Source organism: Rhipicephalus microplus, chromosome 6 (genome assembly GCF_043290135.1).
Source record: "Rhipicephalus microplus isolate Deutch F79 chromosome 6, USDA_Rmic, whole genome shotgun sequence".
NCBI classification, from domain to species: Eukaryota; Metazoa; Arthropoda; class Arachnida; order Ixodida; family Ixodidae; genus Rhipicephalus; species Rhipicephalus microplus.
Genome location: NC_134705.1, coordinates 79,216,649 through 79,230,136, shown reverse-complemented (window position 1 = coordinate 79,230,136; position 13,488 = coordinate 79,216,649). Strand labels below are relative to the sequence as shown.

The window sequence follows — 13,488 nt, the reverse complement described above, 5'->3', positions numbered from 1 at the left end:
TTGGGAATGATTTAATCACTTTTTTCACATACATCTCATTGAACTTTCCCATACAAGAGTTCTTTATTGATTTTCGGTAGTAACATAACAATGATTCTGCTCAGCCTTCTTCCAAAGAACTGTGAAGAAGTTAGAAAGCAAAGATTATCAACGTAGGCATTAAAATATATTGCATAAGAGAACATGACAAAAAAAACAGTTTATTATTGGTAGCACCGTCGAGCATAATTGCTTTTCGCGTGCTCGCAATCTTCTGAATGTCCTTTGTAAATATCGTATGCTTTGGACCCGCCTGTACAGCAGCTCCTGAAAATTTGATGATGATGTGTAGTGTTTTATGGCGCAAGTCGTTGTGAGGGCCAAACGGCGCCAGCGCAAAGTCTATGGACAAGCGATGCGAACAATAATTATGATCGGTGGCTGTAAAAGGGCATTAAAATTGCTTGCGCTAACGCGAGTGAACACGCCGAAGCCTCCTTAAAATCATGACGTTGACGTGAAATATGTGCAGTGCGATTTAATGGCGAAACGTCGTGATAGTAAGACAGTGACGCAGAAGCAGCCACCACGGCAAGAACCTCTCTTCTGAACTGGGCTGGGCAATATCGCGACACGCGAGTATCGCGATAGTATTTCAGAGATACTTTTGAGTATATGTAGTTCTGTATCGACGTACTTTTCAAAAATGTATTTGCATCACAGTAGTGAAAATTTTATACGATGTGTCGCCCGTATCATGATACTGTCCAGTACATGAGTATCTCGTTGCTTTTTTTCGGAAATTAGCTGAGACGTGTTTACAATGGGAATTTTTTTTTTCTGCTGTGCCTTTGGCAGTCCGCGGCGAGATATGCACTCACCATTTCTACATTTCTGCTGAGGGGCGAAACTGACTCCTACCTTTTTGAAAGCGAGCTTGTCACTTTGTTGCCCGCATCTCGTTGTGAACCTTCAGGCAGTGCTGGAATGTGTTTGAATGATCACCTGCTTGAGCTTGCCAACAATGTTACACAACCGTTTTGGATTCCAGCTGGGATATTTTAATTGTGAGGAGCGATGTACACTGCACAATGGGAGCCAACCAACAGCGTTGTTTTTTAAATGCGTATCCTCACGACATCAACGGGATCCGAGCTCGCCGCTCTTCCAGCCGCTGTGGAGTTTGTTACACTAGAACCCTTAAGTAGATGGGCCATATTCTGCAACTCCAAGGCAGCCCTTCAATGCGTGCGAAGTCTACGACGTGGAAACTGCCACCAGATGGTGTATAGTGAAATTTGTCATCGCGCCGCTGATCAAGGACCTGACATAGTTTTACAATGATTGCCGGGCCACTGTGGCATCAGTGGTAACCACCTCGCCGACGACGCTGCCCGATGTGCCCATGATGGAGCACCCACACTGTTAATACCCTTACCAAGAGTAGACGCAGCTAGAGAACTTCGTCACATCGCGCATATTGCCACCCTTGCGCACTAGAATTCTCCACTTAACTCCAATCATCGCCCCAAGAACCTTAAGTCATTACTCCAGAAATAACTACCATCCTAGATTTCTCGACGTGACGCTACAATGCTGTGCCGGCTCTGAACTGGGGTAGCATTTACTAAGTCTTTAAACCATCACATTGGCATGGCAGATTCACGCATGTGTGAAAGCTGCAACTGTAAAGAGACTATTGAACATCTCTTGTGCCACTGTGCCCAATTTGATGAAGATCGCCGGACTCCCCAGTGTGCCTTGAATAAACTCGATGACCGGCCATTTAATGAAGCAAAGATCTTAGGAGCCTGGTCGCGGAGCACATCAGCACAGAAAGCCACACGAGCCTTCCTGAGATACTTGACAGCAACTTCATTGAGGGACCACCTGTGAAACTTGGCATTGTGTGTGTGATGTGACATGTGTCTATCCTTCTCTCTCTTTTTTAACTCCCCTCTCCCCCTACCCCTGTGTAGTGCAGCAAACTGGACGCATAGTCTAGTTAACCTCCCTACCTTTCCTACATTTTTTCTCTCTCTCTTCACGCCAATTGAGCGAGCAAAACTTTTTTTCTCTCGTTTTTTTGTTTTTTTTTCTTTTAGCGGCGCTCATTTGAAAAACCGGAGCTTATCGCGGAAAATACAAACCACCCAAAGAATTCAGTGTTTTGTACCACGTGCAATCAGCGATACTTTTTTCGCCAAAGCATTTCTAGAAGACGCCAGCGCTGCCACATGGCGATTGGAAGGCAGTCTTTTTGCGTTTTCTTCACATTTCTTGCTTTTTTCAATCTTTTTTCTGCTTTTTTCGTGTTAATAGGAAACACTAAACCTTCAACTGGAAGTAAGCGCTCGTCTTCATTATTTATTTATTGCCCTCCTGCTTCGCGCTAGGCCACTTTAGCAAAACAGGAATGCAACTTGCCTGAACCATCAAGTAGAAGGTCGCTGAAGTAAGCGCCGCCATTTAAGCGGTAGCAAGGAATTCGGGAGTCTTCCTTTCTTTTTTTTTTAATGAGACACATTCAGACATCTCTGAATTAGAGAATACCTTTCCTTTATTCGTTTGTGTATTGCTCCAGCGCTTTGCTTGAACTATGCTACTTTTATAGTAGAGTTGCCGCCAGGTATATCGATATTGGTGTACAATTCATGCGACTATTGCTCTCATACAGCATAGTTTTTATTTCAACTGAAATATGTTAATATGTCGTTATCAACAATTATGTGCAGTGTGAGCCTCTTTTGTAATGCCTTATTGGCACTCAGACCACGGCGATAAAATAATGAATAAATTCGGTTGGAAGTTTTAAAGCGCTGCACATTCTAAACATTATGCTGCACATGACAAATGTCTGTAAATAGTATGACTATCTCCGCCATAGAGAAAAGCAATGTACGTATCTTTATTGCTGTATCTGTAATCAAGAATACTTTTTTGGTCTTTTTGCAAAAGCATCTCTGAAATGTCCCGTCATTATGAGAATTGTATCTCATTATCTGTATTTTAGACTTTCAAACCGTATATTTCGATATCTGCGTTCCAGAATACTTTTCCGGGTATCTCTGCCCTGCCCTTCTTCAGAGATCGTGCTACGAAGCACATGGGTATATGGCATTAAAAGTACGAACGTCTGCTAAAAACACCAGCAATGATTCATGGGGTAAAACGGTTCTCTATCGATGAACATTGATTGGTTCAAGGGTATCTGTTGTCAGGGGGGCAAAAGAAGTGCTTTTTCCTCAGAGAATCTAAATCGCTGCACTGGATGACGATGTAGAAAATCATCAGCGGTTCTCCACATTTCCCACACAATGGTGCATCACCAACCGACAAAAGGTATGAATGTGACGAGTGTGTTTGTCCTATCTGTAGTCGTGGAGGTGTGAATTTTGTCTAGCGTTATCTGGATACTGTTGGCCGATTTCCAGTTCTCGGCTTGATAACATGTTTGTTTTCTTTTTCACTATCTCATAAGCGCTGCTAGCATGTATTGAGCTCCCATCGTAGAAATAGCTTCAGATCAAGTGCAGGGACAGCTACAGATGTATTAGCGGCAGCGTTGTCATAACATAGATGGCTAGCTGATCCACGAACACGTTTTCAGAGATTTCGTGGTGCCCTGGCACCCAGCACACTACAACATGTTGATAGTTTAAGAGCATAGATCATGCATAACAGCGAGTACAAAGACGCAAAGACAGGATTTTTATGTTTTCGCAGAGTTTCTGCTGAAAATTTTGACTTAATTAAATGTTGTTGCCAGTAACGGTCCCTTTGTTTATTGGAATGACATCACACGTTATTTGTTAAGTGCTTGAAACTCCGAATGACGTAATTTTCTCGACGGAGCAGGCTTCGCAACCAAACACGTGCAGCACACTGTTTTTTCGAACCGCTACGCAGACAGGGAAGGCAAAGCCTAAACGCTGCAGTCAGTGATAGAAGTCAGACGATCGAAGATCGAGCAGAGTCGCTGCCTGGCGGCAACTGGGCGAAATGGTGAAGAGTGGATTGCTCCTTGCGTCGTCTGCTAGCCACGTCGTGTTTCTATGTGCGCGTACGTCATGCACGTTCTCAAAGTGTGGTTTGTCCGGTCATGTCAGTGCGAGTGTAACTGTTTTTACGTATGCCTGAAACGACGTACGAAAGCATTTGGCCTTTCTCGGCTGCTAATGCTCATTAATAAGATCGGCGATTGCAACTTTCAAGAGTGATGTTTATTTCCGTCGTACCCTCCATTCCCCAGAATAATTTCAGAGTGGTTGCTGGTTTCTGGTCCTGGCACAAAGCAAAATGCTCTTGGCGTCCTCCCCAACACGGGGACTAATAAATACTTGGTGGATGCAGCGTCTTATAGCAACTCGGTTGTAAAAAAAAAACACACAGACTACCAGCCATGCCCTGCGCGCTGTTGGTAGGTGTATAACCACGACACTGTAGTTAGGCGATCATGCGAGGAAATTTAGTTGTGTTTATCGGGCCGTTGTACCACTGCAGAGAAATATCTATCACATAAAATGTGAGACTTCGGTACTTACACTGTGCCTAAAACATGGTTACCATGCGCACCCAAGTACTTAAATTTATGAAACACTTTAAAGAGCCTTTACGTTGAAAACTATTTCTGGCGACAGTTTCATGTATATTGTCGCATCAATTCACTGAAAATTTCATTTTTTACATTGTTTTCAGCGTTTGTGTGGCATTGTTAGTGATCGACAGAAGGCAGTGGTAATTTTGTCTGAAAAAAAAATGCTTGTCCCATTTACCAGGCCTTTGTTGTAGCACCTTATTTCATCGATAAATATTTTCTGCCGAACTCTTGCATATTATTTTTACTGGTGCAAGAACGCGTGTGTACACGGGATCAACCGCAGTGTAGCGCAAAGCACTGTCAGCCACTAAGCTTTCCTGACTAGACTTATCGACCGTTCCACAATCTGTGGTGAACAGATTGAGAAAAAAAAAACATATGCACTGAGGTGCGAACGATGGTACTGAACTAATCGCACAAATATGCGGGCCTTCTATCATCTTTCTCTTTCTCTTTTTTTAGCATGCAGATGACAATAATGTAAATAAGTAGTTTAGTCACGCTACAGCAGTGCGTAGCAGGCGTAATACAAGGTAACTACGTACGAACAACACAACAAAGGCATCATTTAGTGCGAAAGCGTGAAGAAAGTCACCCAGGGCGAGCATCCCTATGAACGGCAAAATGCGCTTGACTCGCGGTTAGTGTTACCGTTGCATAAGAGTCGTGCACCGATTCAGTAGAAAAGAGCGTAGATATTCCTAGTAAACTGTAGTCAACGCGTTTTATCAGCCGACAATCGGATCGAATCACCCGCAACGAAGCGCTCCTGCATGCATTTGTATACGCGCAGCCGACCGCTTATCCACACTTTCGCGGGGCAGTCCTGCCACATAGCCCAATCTAGCTGCGAATAGGGCGCTGCTCTAAGGTCTCCTGTTAGGGTTCCTCGATGCGCGTGCCGCTCTCCGCCGCTTTGGAGAATAGAGACAACCGCGTCATCTGCTACGGAGTCCGCCATTACGATGCCGTCTCAGCAAGCCTCCTTTAGCCACGACGGCCAGCCTACGAGTGTTGCGCGACTGCAATACAGAGTTTGTTGCGTCAAAACATGTGGTATTCAAACAACATGAAAGAATTACAAAGTTTTTTTTTCAGCGGGAATATATCTAGTCCCCAGGCTTCATTTTTAAAATGACATTAGCAGCTGGAATTACTCTCAGCAGAAAAATACCGTAGACACAAGCCGCGCAAACATAGCGTCTTTTAAGACTAGTCGCTAACTATTTATATAGGTTCAAGATGTGAACCGTCCGCACCTAAGTAACATGAAATTTCAATGTGTCTGTGTGTTGTGCGCATTCCCGCAAGAGTGGTAAAACAGTTTGCCATTTGCCAACTGGCTGGAGAAAAAAGAATCCAAAATACGTGCTGTCGAGGAAAAAGATAAACATCCCAGCATGTCAACATAGTGAATGACGATGTGTGCGGTGAAGCGTTTACCCATGCTTTCGTCCGTGCTTCTTACAACATGTCGATCGTGCTTCCAACCGTGTTATCCATGCTTCCTTCGGTGCGTACGTTAATGCATTGGTCCGTCCGTACGTCCATTCATACGTCCGTCGTCCAGCATATCCACGCAGCACAGCATAGCACGGACGAACGAATGCTTCGTTACACTCATCATCATTCATGGTAAGTGGGACAAAGCGTCCATGCGTCCGTTCACCCATGCTTCCGTCTGTCCGTGCTTCTGTCTCTCTATCCGCCCGTCTGTCTGTCACTCACACTAGTGCCACAAGTTGATTGAGCTGTACAACTAGGTGATTACGAACCGGTCACAGACGTGCATGGGCAAACCCATGGCTTAAAACTGTGACTGCGTACCATATTTTCACGTATTGTTTTTGAATTATTCTATAACTACCTCATTTACAGACCGCACCTTGCAGCACACAGTATATTGCACGTTGTTTTCATCTTTTATACCTTAAGCCAAACAGCAGATTAACAAAAAAATGGTTGAAAATATATCATACCACTTGGTACTCTACATGTGGCATTTATGTCAATAAATCATGACTCGGACGCAGACATTGACTGTCAAAGCCGGTTTAGCGTGTTTTCAACAGAAATATATTGTAAATTAGCAACTCTGAAGCGTTCATTGATATGGCCTAAATGAAGCGACCGCACGGCTTTACAACAATGAGAGTAAATTGCATTCATTATGCAGCAATTTCAGATGCGACAGCTTTATTTGGGCAATACCTTCATTATACTTCAAAAACAAGCGTTTTGACTAACTGCATGTTAACCGCAGCGCATGTCTTGCTTCCACTTCCACTGGTTCTCCTTGTTTCGAGCTGGCGCAGGTGAATATGCAGCTTTACTCGTGCATAACATGACATCAACATTTCTCCAGAGAATGCTTATCTTGCTGGCATGCCTGCACGCTGCACTACTCCCTTTTGAACGACTATTCAGTTACAGCTTTGACAGGGGACATATAGAACAGGTTGTCTGCTTAGGATGTGATTTTTTTCAAGTCCTCTTCGCAAGATATGAGCAAGTTCATAACCTTATTACTAGGATAACACAAGTTCTCGCGATCCTGAACATACTCCTTCAGTGCAGTTAAATATGCGTGTTCGTGGCTTGCCGAGTCTTTTTCAGTGCTGCCCTGCAATGCCCACAATCCGTTCTCTTCAACATTCCTAACCAAAAAGTTACACCTATATGATGCAAAATGATGCCTTCTACTGAAGTCAACGCTTCAGTGAAAAGCTTTCCCCACTTAAAATTTCCTCTTCAGCATCTCCATAAGACTCTATTTTACCTTGAGAAATCATGTCAGCCAGGTACTGTGAGTCATCATTTTTATAACTAGAGTTCGCCGGCATGTGCAAAAACTGGCTGACGCATGAAAGCTTTAAAGCACATTTCATGTCGTAGGCGTTAAAAACGGGCACACGGGTGGACGCACAGACAGACCGACGCGTGGACGAACGCAGGGATGGATGAATGGATGGTCGCACAGATGCACGGATGGACGGGCGGATGAACGCACGTACTAACGCAGGGGCAGACGAACGGACGGACGGAAGGACGGACGCACGTAAGCACTGACAGACTGACGGATGCTTCGCCCCACTCATCCCCATTCCCTCCGTGGATATGCTGGGACGCCGTTTTAATTGATATGCAATGCAACTGGCTATTACGACTACGACGACGCGCAACATACGACCCACGGTGTAAAGGGCTTTGCCCCTAAAAGAAATAGTTGAAGGCACCGGCAGAAACAAGTACACAACGTAGGCGAACATCTTCGCAAGCGCTGCTAGTGTGGAAGAAGCAATTGAGAACAACGAAATTTTTGCGATCCAAAATGAACGAGTTAAATGCGCATGTACACAGCACGCAAGTGAATGTGTATTGCAACCGGTGCGCTGGTGATTGCCATCAAGCCTGATCGGAATCAAATTTCTCAAAGTGATTGGCACCGTTCTGCAGCTGGTGTAAGAGAGCCAATCACATCAAGCTTTATCGCGATTGAAATTGCCCGTGTGACAAGCGCTTTAAGGTATAACTCTCGAAATGCTGAATTGGCATAAGTTACGCTGCACAAACATGAACGGTCCGTGGGTTGCCACTTTTTGTGCTTGATCTTTACAAGCCACAAGAGTCGCCTTTTCGGATTGTAAGGTCTGGCGTAGCAGGCCAGGGAATTGAGTCGTCTTGGTCGCAAAAAGGCGCGCTTCCCAAAGAGCTGATTCTCGGGAGACGATAATCTCGGCGTACGCGCGCCCGTTTTGGCAAGAAGGCCACGGTCGTTCGCCGCTTTTAACAGCCAGCTAAAGGGTCCCCAGCCAGCGGATTACCGGCGGGCGACATGAGGACAGGGTATAGGCACCTATCCATCAGGATTAGAGTCCGCGGGACGGATGTCACGCTGGATAGCGTAGTCATCTCGCGGTAATGGCAGGAGGCCCGCAGCCAAATGGCGTCACGATTGTGTGCGTTCGAAGAGTTCGCAGAACGTAGTGGGTGGGCCGGTCCTTTTGTGTCTCTCTCTCCGACCGAGCGATCGAGTGCTGGAAGAAGAGAGCAAGAGGAAAGGATGGCAACAAGTGTTTAGTCTCTCGAATAAACAGACTGAGTTGCTTTGGTTGGCCGTGAGGAGAATCTGGAGGGGCAACCGATGGGTTAAAACCTGGCTTCCGAGCACTCACGGTGGTTCTGGTCGCAGCAAAGAGTGCTCTGCTTTATCGGCTCTGCCGAGGCAACATGTGACGGTTCCAACGGTGAAAGTGTCATGTAAATATGCACATAGTTTTCTGTACATAACGTCGAGTTGTTGCAATGTATCTAAAGGCTCTGGTCTCATCTTTGATAAGCAGCAGCAGCAGCCACGACGAGACAAGACGGAAACAAAGCAACCAACCTTCCACTCTCTTCTGCAGCAACAGCCGCTACGCAGCTGAAAGAGCTCTGCTCAAAGGAACAGAGGGAGTGGGTAGAAGGTTGAGTTTTACTTGGATCCTTCGGGAATCTGAAATTGCTGTAGCCATTTCGCGAGTGGTTTGTGCACTGTGGCACGCAACACCCAGGCAATTTGTCCGAGAAAACGCCACGCACGTGTCTCACTCAACCAGCCTGGACGAGATGGGAGAGCCGAATGGCGGCCGCCGATCGGAAGGCGGCACTCGCCCCTTCAAAGTGTGGTTCCATCCTCCAAGGGGGCGCGCGCATCGAGGAATCCTAGTCTCCTGTAATATTGGGATGAATGTGCCACAAGTGTTCGGCCCCTCCGCTCGGTCGCTCAGATTTTACTGTATAATGCGTCAACTGCTGGCTGGGATACACGCTCGCTGCTAGCTATGCAGCTCGACAGACCTGCATGAAGCAGTACGTTATACAATAAATGGTCTACGTAAAACACTCTTAATATTTTGCTGAGCACTGACTTCCTAGTTAGTTTAAAACCGTGTTGTTCACCTTGGCTGGAAATAAAGTTTACGCATTTCAAGCAACTCAAACTTTCAGAGCGGTCAAAAAAGATTTTTTTCTCTGTGGCCGATACGGTTTAATGGGAAAACACTACACCTCATCACCTGTAGTTTTTTCTTCGTCACCTCTGTGCCAAAAAGGGTAGCCTTCGGAACGTCAGTCACGGCTCGAAACCTTTCTGCCATCATGAAACAAAGTGCCACTGCGGTCATTGCAAGGACGAAAGGCCAGAGCGAGCACATGTGCACGCAGTACTCTCGATCGTTAATAACAACTTTTTATCTGAAAAAAAGATTAGGTCTCTGCGTACAGTAAGTGTCGTAGATGAAGGTGGCTCAAATTGATCGCCTCTGTGCAACAATTATTATTTTTTTATTCAAGAGCACAATCTGCAACAGTTGCGGAGTACTCAAATTAATAGAATTGCCTCATCTCGCTCACGCAAAGCAGCATCAGAGATTGCAACTGAGCGTCACTGCAATCATGCGCACGTGTCGATGTGAAATGAAGCAGAGCAAGGCTTTCCGAATACGAACCCAGCTGCTGCGATCTCGCTAGCACAATGAGACTGAAAAAGTGTATCACGCAAACAATGGGAAGCATTTCCCGCGTGCTACACCTTGCGCGCTGTTGTCATGGCCTTATGACAGCTCGTCGCGTCCGAGCATTCAAGGCTTCTGTGCAGTGTGGATGCAGTTTGATTGGAGGTTCAAAACATCTTCTCGCGCCACTACTGTCATTCGCAAACACGTCACTTTCTCCTGACATTTGAGAAACTGTGAGTTCACCCAGTTCCCAAAATGAATCGCTTGTGTCCCATTAGTGGCGTAGTGTGGTAGTCTGACGGTGGCAAACCGGGCTCAGGCCGCCCCCCCCCCCCAAATTCCCAAATTTTGAAGTCTTGGCATATAGAGCATAAATAGCACTCGACCACATCTGGCTGCCCAGCCCCCACTAAAATCGAATAGGTGCCCCCCCCCCCCCGAACACAAATTTCTGCTATGCCACTCAGTCCCATGCTTCAGGTTCTGGTATTAAAAAAAAACGTCACCGCGTTTTAACGCGACAGCCTTGAGGATCTTTTCGTCGCAGCGATTCCCGTGTTGGTGTCGGCGACGGTGTCGTTAGATTGTTTGATGCATAGTGGAACAATGAAATTTCGCAGGGTGCGCGTTACCTAAAAACGGGCTGAATCCTTAGTCACTCCCAATCTTTCAAGCTACACAGTAAAAAAAAATTACTCCGAGGTCAGAGTAAAACGCTTGTCCTCAAGCGTCCCCCCTATTCGGAGCGATTTTTGCTTCAGACACCCGGAGAAAAATGTTTGCTCCAGCTCGCCGGAGGAATTGCATGGCGCACCCCGAGTACTTTAACCAATATTTCACTCCGGCTGATCGGAGCAAGTGCGTGGTACCGCCAGAATACTTTTTACTGGCATTTCCTTCCGACTGACCGGACTGAATACGTAGCATATTGGGAGCATTTTTCGCGGGTTTTTCACTCCAGCTATCCGGAGATTTTGTGTGGCACCTCCGAAGTATTTACTAATGTACTTACTTCGTCCGGACAGAATTTCAGTAAGATGTACCAGTACTCTTTTCAAGTGTTTGCTCCGCTGTTTATTTATTTTATTCTGATCATTTCATGCACTGGCTAGGTGAAGTAAGTCCCTATTCTCATGCAAGCACTGCATAGTTACTGTATATCCTTTTCCACAAAGCTCAAGCACATGAAATTCAAGGAAACACGAGTTCTTATTGTTTGATTTATTCAAAAAAGTTGCCAATTCTGGATGATTACTCAGCGTTTAGGAAAAGGAGACAGAAATGAACAAACATGCAAAGAGCCTCCAAAAACAAAGCCCAATAAGACAGAGCAGATGCAATCATGAGCACTAAAGTTGGAAGCGCAGCGCTTCAAAATGAACCCCATAATGCTGCAAAACTATGCACGACAAACGAAGAAAACGTGGCCACCGAGAACAACTCTTCACCATTTCCGAAGGACCATCCATTAGATTCATTGATGACGCAAGCGTTGAGCTGATTGCTTCCTGAATAATTTAGAAAAAATAGTTGTACATGAGAACTGCAAATCATGCGAGAGGCGTCGAAAGTGAGACCACTCAAGCCACGGACACTATACAGTCTGTGAGTCTATGAGAAGAAGCAACTTCTAAAACGGACCACACATGCGCACCCACACCCACCTACCCACGCACACACAAACAAGCAAAGGCAGGATGAGCATTCAATATAAAAAGCACATCCGATGTAATCCGGTGTGACACAGCCGCTACATGATGAAGACATACCCCCCTGACGCGAACAAAGTTCAAACCTGGCCGAAGTTTTCTCTATATTTCTAAATCGATAGCTCTATTTTTGCTTAAACATTCAAAGGCAATTTCTGACTAAAATTGTTATACTTCGGTACTCTTGTAGACGGATCAACAATGCCCCTCCTGATATATTCCTAATTTTATCAAATAATAATTCAGAAAATTACCGTCACACGTTAGTGCGTGCTCCTCGTCATACTTCTAGCAAAGTGGGCCCTTACAGTATGCATGGTTGCGGCCTGAATTTCAGGAAAGCCTAGCTTCATCTACTTCGTTAAATAATTTTCCAGATAAGTTGGCATTGTTTTATTTTTTTTAATTTTCACTGCCCGCTCTGTTTTTATGCTTGTCGTTATGAATATTTTGTAAGTAGTTATTGTATGAGCATGTATTTCTTCAAGACGAACAGCTTGAAGCACAAAATAAGGAAATGTTCACTACAACGTAACAAAATATATAAGCAATAAAAGGCACAAACAGTACTCCACCTAAGCCAACTGCATTTTCACAGAAATAAGGAAAAACCGCTCAGTTTATCCAACTAAACGTCCATGCACACGTTCGGGGGCCCCAGAAGATGATGCACGTGGAAGCATCACGACGAGCGTCCCAGGCTTGAAGAAAAGTTATTTTCCTCTATTCTGCTCACGGATTTGGCCCACTTTGAAAAAAAAGCTGCTCGATTGTATACTTTCCACACAAACATTTATTTTCCTAAAGCAATTGTAAGCGAACACAGCTAGCGCACTCCCGCACGCGGGCGAGCGGCCGCGAATACCGCGCCAGCTGGGGCAGCATGCCACCACACTCGCCGCGCCCATGCGGTTTACCCGACCTCCTTGGTGAATATGGACCCATTTTCTTTTATTGAAAACATTGTTGAACTCACCCCCCTAGGGGTCAGTGGCCGATCCCCAATGTAGTAGAATACCGCGCCAACCCGTGGCGGAAGTGAAGCAAGCTTCAAGTACTCCGCCCCATTACAAAAATAAGTTTAATACCATGGATCCAAAAACGATCCGTATCAGATATTAAGCTTACAAGAAAAGACTTTTTTATTCTACTTGTTACACAATACATCATAATAGGTTACAAAAGAACATAACAAAACAGCGATAAAAGCTGATAAGAACATACTTTTTATTAATATTAACGTACAAAAAAGCATCATAAGGGTTACAAATGAACTATAATACAAAACTGGATAAAAGTGTATAAGTTAAAAGCCGGTAACAAGACGGCTAAAACAGTTAGTAGAATTAGGTTGAAAACTGTCAAACTGTAAAGGTGTACACGTCTAAAAACATGAAAAAACCGGTTCTCTAAAAACATGGCTATGTACAAATATTTAAAATACTCTGATGTGGTGGCAGTAAATGTTAGTGAAGGCCGCAATCGTGTCACTAACGCACAAGCGCTTCATGGTGCGCTAATAGTTCTTAGAACGCAGCCTGCGGGCGACACGACCGTTAGCCGGGTCCCACGACCCCAGACAGCCCACGACGATGGCTTCGATGATGACGCGCTGGAACCGCTGGAGGAGATGTCACTGTAACGTGGCGTACTTCTCCGCTTTGAGCCTCCAGACCTCCTGGAACTCCTGCAGTCGGTTGTG

At 45.2% G+C, this 13,488-nt stretch overlaps 1 pseudogene; it reads right to left on the bottom strand.

Annotated features, from left to right (window-relative positions):
- Positions 1 to 12,771: 12,771 nt before the first annotated feature.
- Positions 12,772 to 12,990, bottom strand: LOC119168846 (U2 spliceosomal RNA; annotated as a pseudogene).
- Positions 12,991 to 13,488: the final 498 nt, after the last annotated feature.